The following is a 10528-nucleotide window of genomic DNA, read 5'->3' on the forward strand; positions in this document are numbered from 1 at the left end:
CGTTATATTTGCAAGGTCTTCGCATTTGGTTTGTCTTCAATAGTAACATGGCTTCATGTTTATCTTCACAATTGATTTGGTCTCATTCGGATATATTCATGTATTTGCGTTCTGTCCTCTACATCATTCACTTATAGCTATGTCTTCTCGTTGGATCTTTTGAACTAAGTGAATGTGATCGGACCCTAACCTTTCTATGCTCCCGTCTCAAATCTATCTATCCAAATCATATGCATTCTATTGAAACTGTCGAATGTCTTCGCTGCGTCCTTGTCAGCAGAAGATACAAAGACAAACATCAAATCTGTTTTAAATGCTCAATCCTTTTTGCCTGAAACCCGGAGAAGCGGGAACAACCACCCGACAATCCAGGCGTACGTGGGAATGTGGAACAACCTCCAATGAGTTGCATGATCGCCACGTGTCCTTCAGATGTGAACCGCCAGGGCACCTGCATAATAACGCTGCACCGTCCCTGTCCTTATAAATACACGCCACACCCCAGTCATTATCTCTTCTTCCACTTCTCTCTCTCGCACAAACCCTAGCGCCACCGCTAGCCCTCGACGACGCTGGCGACGAAGCGCTTAGCTGTCGTGACCTCACCGACATCGTCCTCATGCCGGCCGCGGACATCGTCTTCTCCATCATCGCCGTAGGTGTCCTCCGTCGCCAAGTTAGGGCACGGAAGATCGAACTGATCGGCCTCATCTCCTACTCCATCTAGCATTTCCTCGAGTGGTAAATAAGAACTCTTTTTACAGTCCTTTTTGATCCGATAGATTCATCTTTTTCAACCACAAGTTGTTTCTGTCCCTACAAAGTTGAATCTATCCGGTTCTGCATCTCATAACATGCCTAGTATGTTCACTTATGCTTCACAAAGTAGTTAGATTCCTCACTTGTACTTATTCTTGGATTCGTACAAATCTGGAACCAACTCTCAACATGTGAGTGAATGTCTTCGCACTATGAGGTCAATGTCTTCTAAACTGATTTATCTTCAAAATCTTCTGAGAATGCATATGACCTCTTCCCCTTTCCCTCGCATCTCTAATGCTGTCACAGGTACATGTCCGTGGGAGAATCCCTTGGTTCTCATAGTCTGCATTCATTTGCAGAGTTCTTACAGCATCACATAAATTCTCCCGAAGCCAGTTCCTGTCTGACCAGCAGACGGAAGACTTTGAAAGTGTTGAAGCCTTTCAGTCTAAACCTCATGGAAACAGAGAAATTAGCAAGGAAGGGTGGTAGACAGCGCCGTGGGGGTACATCAATGGATCTGCCCGAAGATCTCTATGAACTATACAAAACTGACCCCGAAGAAAGCTATGGTCAGCGCAAGACGCGAATCCAATGGATTCGAAGATATTGGGCCGAGCAATGGTTCAAGTACAGATTCGTCACCAAGGAGTATGCTGAGAAGAATGCTATCACGCGTCCTTGGGGAGATATTCTCTATAAAAATCTTCAACCCAAGACCAGAACTGAAGCCATTGCTCAAGGATTCTACCCTTGCATGGTCCGAGGGCCACAGCCTACTGATGCCGACCCATTGTCATTGCTATGGTGTCGAGATGACAATCTGTTCAAGCGCAACTTTCAGTTTGCCAAGAACTCGGCCAGGGAAAACAAGAAGTCCTGGGGATTTGATTTCAACCCAGGCCCCTCTACGCCACGTGCCGATGGCACACGCAAAGCTGAACCCAATCTTGTTGGGCCCTTCTACAACCTTGAAGGTCTTATCACTCACATTCAGGTTCAAGGGGCAGCTGTGGATCACTCTGCAGATGACGCTGAATCTGACGAAGCGCCTGCACCACCGAAGCCAGTGAAGCAAAAGAAACCAAAGGCTTCAAAGCCCTCCTCTGCACCAAAGGTCTCGCGGGCGAAGCCTCTGGCCGCTGCACCTCCTGAAACCAGTGTGCAGTCTGAAGATCTTTCTCGCATCTCCAAGTCTGACAAGTTGAAGAAGCCCATGCAACCAACTAGTCAAGCATTGACTCCTGCTGCTGTTTTGAGAAACAAGAATGACGCCATTGATCTGTCTAGCGACGACGATCTTGGTGATGATGCTCTTGAGCAATTGATAAAGAGCAAGCAAGAGGCGGAAATCTTCAATGATCTTCCCCTCTTTGATGTGGAGATCCTGTACAAGTTTATTGATGAGTGGTTTTGTAAGTGCATCTAGTGCCACCCCTAGTTGGTTTTGGAGTATTGACGACAAACCTGGTTGAGGGACTAATGTGTTTGTGAGAATTGCAGGATAACACAGGTAGAAGTCCCTCATTGATTCGGTTTTCCTACCGGAGATGACCCCTAAAAATGTATGAAGACATTGAAGTCAAAGGTGGTATGTGAAGACATTCACATTGGAGACTATGACAAGAGAAGACATCGCGTGAAGACTATGGAGCGCGAAGACTTAGTTGTTTCATCATTCTTTTTCTTCTTTGTTGATTCATAGGACCACCGTACTGTTAAGTGGGGTCCAAGTGAACCAGTTAGAATGACTGAAGTGATGCTTAACCAAAATCCTATGTCTTCGAGTGAAGACAATGAGAGCAATTCTTATCCAGAGCTGGATAAGTCAGCTTTGCTTGTAGCTCAAGTAAAGTTGCCGTGTGTGTTTGAAATCTGACCGTTGGAACACGTGTCAGTTCCTTAGTGACCCAGGGTCATTTCAGACAAATCAGGTCGGGTTGCCTAGTGGCTATAAATAGCCCACCCCCTACACCATAAATTGGTTGGCTGCTCAGAGTTAGTGCACGGCTTTTGTCGTTTTAGAGCAACCCACCTTGAAGCCTTTGAGAGAGAAATCCTTGCGAGGACAAAGCCCTAAACACCCAGAGCCAAAGAGTGTTAGGCATCACTTGAGTCTTCTTGTCTGTGTGATTTGAAGACTTATTACACTTGAGGACTGTGAATCCTCCAGCCGGTTAGGCGTCGCGTTTTGAGCATCCAAGAGTCATTATGGATCACCGGTGAACGAAGTCTATGAAGGTTTGGAAGTCTACCTTGAAGACTTACCAGATTAATTGGGCGAGGACTGGGTGTCCTTAGCTCAAGGGGAATAAGGTGAAGACGCGGTCTTCTGAGTTGAATCTCAGCCTCCCTAACCAGACGTACGGTTGTCACAGCAACTGGAACTGGTCCAACAAATCATTGTCTTCAACGAGCCACTGGTTCTATCCTTTCCATCTCTTTATTTACTGTTAGTCCTTGTGAAGTCATTGCCTGTTTGCATTATCTTTTGTCTTCACTGAGTGACCGCTTGTTCTGATTGGCTTCATACTATCTTCCATCCTGATCTATACTGCCTAGCTGCTATTAGTCTTTGTGCCTTCATTTCATTGAATACTTGACTATGGCTTGCTTAGTGTAGTCTACCTTCCGCTGCATGGTAATAGGTTTATTTCTATCATTTGTCTTCGAAACTTCCATGTTTTGAAGACTTCCATAAAACTCACCTATTCACCCCCCTCTAGTTGATCACTAGCACTTTCAGGTTTGACATCCCAGACCTCAGTTTTGATGATCTTCAGCTCCCAATTGGCCTCAACGTCTCTTTCCATGGAGCCATTGCTCCTGAGCTGGCTCTTGCACAGAAGATTGTTGAGCTGAAGCACAAGATTGATTATGAAAAGGCTTAGTTCAAGAAGCACATGGCCAAGCTCAATGTTGAAGACATTCAAAACTTCAAGGTCATGCTGCATGAGCTCAAGGAGGCATTTCACAAGAAACGTGAAGAAGCAAGAGGTTCTCGTGAGCGCATGAAGAATCTCGCTGCCAAATGTGTTCAAGGCTACAATGAAGCTGAAAAGTGCAAGGCTTTGGGGCGACCAGGCATCGACCCCAGAATGGCTGCCAAGAAGAAGAAGAAGCCTGCTGTGACCCAACCAGAAGCATCAAGGCAGGAAGCACCTCACATTGTCTTCCCGGCCAGTATGACAGGCTCGAAGCCTAAGGTCCCCACAGTGGCTTCGGAACTCAAGAAAACAAGGGCAGCTGAAGCCGAAGCCCGCAAGCGCAAGACCAAGCACACCACTAACGACGCTCCGCCAACCAAGAAGAGAAAGACAAAGAAGAGAGACCGGGCTGCTCCCACAGAGCCCCTTGTTGTTGAGCCAATCTCACTGGCTCGTCCTGCGTCTAAACATCGTGAGCGCCAATTGATAGTTCATGAGCCTGCTTCCACAGAGGCTCCTGAAGCTGAAGACATTCCAGCTGTTGACCCCACCGTAGCTGAAGACATTGGTCATCAAGACAATGTTGAAGATGATGAAGTCCTTCCTCAGATCGAGCACAATTTGGTATCATCGCCTGTTCTCACGAACATGGAACTCATCAGCATTGGTCGTCCATTGACGCCAATTGCTCAGGATGACTCATGGGCTGATCACCCTCAAGAATCCCCTCATGATGAAGAAACACCAGTTACTCCCCCAACACAGGTCACCACTCCGGTAATTGACAATGAAGACTTTGAGGCCCGACCAACTCCATCTCCACAGGCGTCGCCAGCATTTCGCAGGCTTTGCAAAGGACCAAGGCCATAGGTCAATTTGTCAAGTGTTCCAGAAGGAGGAAAGCGCCAATCTGTTTCACGTGAAGTCTTTCCTGAAGCCTCTCCCACTGCGAACATCCCTGAATCTGAAGCCAAAGCGGCTGAAGATATTCCGGCTGCATCAGCCGATGACCAAGAAGAAGAACCAAGAGAAGAAGAACGTGTTGCTACACCCTCGTCCAACCCTGAAGTTGTTCTCGGGGAGAACGTGTCCGACCCTCCAGCTCCTGAAGTGGAGGTTACCAATACTGAGGCGGCCACCAACCTCAACACTAAAGCCAATGACGTTGTCATGGCTGAAGCTAATGTGGCGCCTGAAGCTAATGTGGTGCCAGAAGTGATTGCACCCGAAGACAATCTGCAGTCTGAAGCCAATGCCTCTGCTCCTGTACCACCTCCAAGGCCACATACCATCGAGCAAGCATATGATCGTGGTCAACTTGTTACCGTCCGCTGGCCAATTCTGGTTCCTCTGCCTGCTCCCGTACCTCAATTTGACTATCATGTGGAGCACATGCCTCAGGTCCAGAAGCCAAAGCCAAGGCTGCCAAGGTTTCTAGGTACTGCAACTTCACCAGGATCTTTCAATGCCAATGGCTTCATAGCACACAACACATTCTTTGATAGTGACAAGAACCCCTACACAAGGCCAAGAATCTCCTCAGATCGATTCTGGAGTTATCAGCAGCGCAACTACTATTCTTGCATCTTATACAATCAGGGGCACATTTTCCCTCATATGCGTCTAGACTGCGAAGCAATTGCTGGATTGCCTTGCCTTGAAGAAGCTCTTGATTGCTTCCGTGATGCAGGTCTGCTCAACTTTGTGACTGATAAGGAACATTGGAATGAAGAACTTCTGCTTCAATTCTATGCTACCCTCCACATTCGTGGATACAATAGGGATCCGAAGACTTGGATCCTTGAGTGGATGACAGGCGATGTACATCATGAAGCTAAAGCCCAAGACATCATTGAGCTCACAGCCCTGCCCACTCCTGGCGAATATTATGAACCAGGTTGTTAGCAACACCAGAATGCTTTGGAGAGCATTTTTCAGAAGCCAGAGCCTAACATGAGCCAAATGCTGAGCATGATGAAGCCTCTACCACACGACGCTGAATACCCAACGTAATTCTTTGTTGAAGACCTAGAGTATCTGCCCCGGACCATCTATCATATCATCAGGCGAACTCTATGGCCTGTCAAAGGACATTCATCTATAGCGAAGCTTGAAGGAGCAATGAAGACTTTGGTTTTCTATATCTTCAATGGCATCAGCTTCAATGCTCAAGACTTTTTCATCAGGCAGTTGGCTGCATCTGGCTCCGACATCTTTGGTCTGAAGTTCTATGCTCCATGGGTAATGCGCCTCATCAAGATTCACTCTGCTATCAACTATCAGCCGTCTGCGTGCAATCACCTTATATTCTTGCCAGAGGTTGATCTATCTGTCGAAGCCATTTACCCAGAGCCTGCAAAGGAGCCAATTTATCTTCACAATGTCGATCATCAAAGCTTCACCCAACCCATTGAAGGAGTTCAGGCCGTGTCTCGTGTTTATCCCTTGGCTGGCAATACACCCCTCGCACCCAAACTGAAGCCACTGCAAGTACCATTGCCCAAAGGCCTCGGAAGCGATCTCGTGTTCTCAATGACCGAGAGCTTCTCATCGCTCTACATCAGAAACAGGATAAACATCATGACTGGCTTAAGCGTCAGATGCAAAGCCTCTTGGTGGACGTCAATCGCATTCGAAATCTTGCCACCAAGAATGCCTTTGTTACTCATGAAACCTGTCGGAGGTCTTGGAAGAGTTTAACATTGCTCAGTGCTGAAGCTGATCTTCAAGATGATGGCTTCACAGAGAGATTCAAGTTTGACTCAACTCCTCCAAGGAATGCTCACTTGCGTCGGACTCCCTCACTTGAAGACTCTGACTATTCTTCCTCAGCTACAACAGTTAATGCCAAAGTCATAGATGATCAAGATGATGCTACCTCTCCACCTCCAACTTCAGCGCGTGTCGACACTGCACCAAGTTCTTCTGCACCACCGAACCTCAACGACGACCCTGCTACTTCGCCTACTCCTCATGGGAACGAGTAGACGCTCTATGTCTTCAAACCTTTTTGGTCATTACTGACAAAAGGGGGAGAAGCATATGAGTTGATAGTCTTCAAGCGGGTCCATATGGGTGGTTGCTTTACTTCTGCTACATTTACCAAGTGCTTACAACTCTCGCTTTTGATCCATTTGGTTCGTTTTGAGTTGTAACACTTAAACTTGATGGTCGTCTGCTACCTTTTCGACACTATGTGATGCGATGATAAATTCCGCATGTGCGATGATAAATTCCGCACGAAGTCATTTTACAAACGCCCATTTTTCATTATGCATGTCATTATCTTCGTTATATCCTTTCATGCATGATGAATTGTGTTCATAAGTAGAAGAGGAGCTCCGCAAGTACAACCTGCCATGTGCATTTGCATTAAAAAGCAAAATACTTATATGCACATCTTCAGGGGGAGCCTTTCTACTACTTACGAAGACAATACCTAAATCCTTTACAATTTCACATACTTTTATCACCGTTGAAAACTTCAACCAGTTTGTCATCAATCACCAAAAAGGGGGAGATTGTAAGTGCATCTAGTGCCACCCCTAGTTGGTTTTGGAGTATTGACGACAAACCTGGTTGAGGGACTAATGTGTTTGTGAGAATTGTAGGATAACACATGTAGTAGTCCCTCATTGATTCGGTTTTCCTACCGGAGATGACCCCTAAAAATGTATTAAGACATTGAAGACAAAGGTGGTATGTGAAGATATTCACATTGAAGACTATGACAAGAGAAGACATCGTGTGAAGACTATGGAGCGCGAAGACTTAGCTGTTTCGTTGTTTCCTTTTCTTCTTTGTTGAGTCATAGGAACCACCGTACTGTTAAGTGGGCTCCCAGTGAACAAAGTCAGAGTGACTGAAGTGATGCTTAACCAAAATCCTATGTCTTCGAGCGAAGACTATGACAGCAAATCTTATCTAGAGCTGGATGAGTCAGCTTTACTTGTAGCCCAAGTAAGGTTGCCGCGTGTGTTTGAAATCTGACCGTTAGAACACGTGTCAGTTCCTTAGTGACCCAGGGTCATTTCGGACAAATCAGGTCGGGTTGCCTAGTGGCTATAAATAGCCCACCCCCTACACCATAAATTGGTTGGCTGCTCAGAGTTAGTGCACGGCTTTTGTCGTTTGAGAGCAACCCACCTCGAAGCCTTTGAGAGAGAAATCCTTGCGAGGACAAAGTCCTAAACACCCAGAGCCAAAGAATGTTAGGCATAACTGAAGTCTTCCTGTCTGTGTGATCTGAAGACTTGTTACACTTGAGGGCCGTGAATCCTCCAGCCAGTTAGGCGTCGCGTTCTGAGCATCCAAGAGTCATTGTGGATCGCCGGTGAACGAAGTCCGTGAAGGTTTGGAAGTCTCCCTTGAAGACTTACCAGAGTGATTGGGCGAGGACTGGGTGTCCTTAGCTCAAGGGGAATAAGGTGAAGACACGGTCTTCTGAGTTAAATCTCAGCCTCCCTAACCAGACATACAGTTGTCACAACAACTGGAACTGGTCCAACAAATTATTGTCTTCTACGAGCAACTGGTTCTATCCTTCCCATCTCTTTATTTACAGTTGGTCCTTGTGAAGTCATCGCCTGTTTGCATTATCTATTTGTCTTCACTGTGTGACTGCTTGTTCTGATTGGCTTCATATTGTCTTCCATCCTGATCCATACTGCCTAGCTACTATTAGTCTTTGTGCTTTCACTTCATTGAATACTTGACTATGGCTTGCCTAGTGTAGTGTACCTTCCACTGCATGTTAATAGGTTCATTTCTATCGATTGTCTTCAAAACTTCCATGTTTTGAGGACTTTCATAAAAATCGCCTATTCACCCCCCTCTAGTCGATAACTAGCACTTTCAGTAATGATCAAGAAGTGATCCTGAACTACTTACATTCAAACATAACCCAAACCGTGTTCTCTTCCCGAACCTCATCGAAAAGAGACAGTCACGGCTACACACGTGGTTGGTGTATTTTAATGGAGTTTACTTCAAGTTCACTACAACCGGATATTAACAAATTCCCATCTGCTACATAACCGTGGGCATGGCTCTCGAAAGTTTAAACCCTGCAGGGGTGTCTCAACTTAGCCCATGACAAGCTCACGATCCACAGAGACAATCCTCCATCTCGGGACCCTCTGATCAGACTCAAAATCCCGGTGCACAAGACATTTTGACAATGGTAAAACAAAACCAGCAAGACCACCCGGTGCATCGATACCCCGATAGGAGCCGCGCGTATCTCGTTCTCAGGACAACACTGTCTATGCTAAGTGGACGATAGCCAAATACCTCGAGTTGCCCTGAGGTGGCACCGCCGACTGCTAGGTAGGTGTACCAACACTCATGCAGTGCACCGGCCGGGGGGGGGTGATTAAGAGACCTCGGGGGCCGACATGTCCCTATGCAAGTTTTAGTTGTTATTAGGCAAATGGTAAAACCAATGTTGGGCCTTGCTGGAAGAGTTTTATTCAAAGCGAACTGTCAAGAGGAGCCCATAAACCCTCACCGTGTTAGGGACGCAAAATCAAGGAACATAACACCAGTATGACGGAAACTAAGGCGTCAAGAGTGGAACAAAACACCAGGCAAAAGCACTACTGCAGGATGCTGCTAACGCGACACTTCGACCAAAGACCCTTCGAGAAACTATGTGCGATGCCATAATCGCAAACGGTGTTGTATGAAAACCGTCAGAAATGTATAAAACGTTTGCGATGACGGATGCATCAAACACGGTTCAGGTTTTAGTTGTGTGTGCAATGAAGGGCATACGGTTCATTTCAATTAACTGTTTGCGATGAGGAGGAACAAAAGAAACGGGCAGCCAGATGAAGGCGTGTGCGATACACAGCATACGGTTCACTCAGATGAACTGTTTGTGATTAGGTAACACAAAAGAAACGGACAGCCAGATGAAGGTGTGTGTGATATACAACATACGGTTCACTCAGATGAACTGTTTGTGATTAGGAAACACAAAAGAAACGGTCAGCCAGATCGAGGTGTGTGGGATAGACGGCATGCGGTTCACTCGGATGAACTGTTTGCGTTGACACAAGAGTACAGAAATGGTTCAACTTAACAAGATGTGTGTGTTGTGCGATGGGATTGCATGCGGTTCGCTCGGCCCTTGTCGTCAGTGTGTGACCTCTGTGGCAACCGTTCGCTCCCTAGGCGCCTCTTCATGTACCGTGGCAACCGTCCACCGACTCTTCGCCTTTCCCTCCCGATTTGGAACTGCTGCCGCACGCTAGCTCTTCCTCCCTCCTCCATTTGCCTTCACCCTTCCTTCTACCATTGTTTGATCGTCTTCTCCATGGAGGGAACAAGTCGGAAACGACCTCGTTATTATTGCCTTGATCTGAATGATGACGCGGTGAAGGAACTCATTGATCAGTGCGACGTCATCACCTCGGCTAGCATGGCATGTTCGTTCAAGACCATTATCTTCTCAACTAATAACACCATTACAAGGAACCCAAGGGTCCAGGAGCAGTTTGATCTCCCCTATCTTCTTCGCCGTGACCCTGCTGACTGGCGCGGGGTCGAGGGAAGCCTCGTCTTGTGTAAGTTGATGCCGCTTGATAATGATACGTATGATGTTAAGATGCCATCGCTTGAGGGCAAGGCTTGGGCAGGCGCAAATGGAGATTGGGTACAACTGCGAGTGAGAACTTGTGAATGTGTACACTCATCGCCGGGTTCCACTTCCAAAAATCTCAGACTACCCAGAGGTTGAGCACACAGATGGTGTACGTGAGTTCAAATACAATCATGGTAACTATCGTCTACGAAAGATAGCAACTTGTCAAGTTCCCAACCGCTCTTGGGATTAC

This window comes from Triticum urartu, chromosome 4A, assembly GCF_056163025.1.
Source record: "Triticum urartu cultivar PI428250 chromosome 4A, HENAU_Tu73, whole genome shotgun sequence".
NCBI lineage: Eukaryota > Viridiplantae > Streptophyta > Magnoliopsida > Poales > Poaceae > Triticum > Triticum urartu.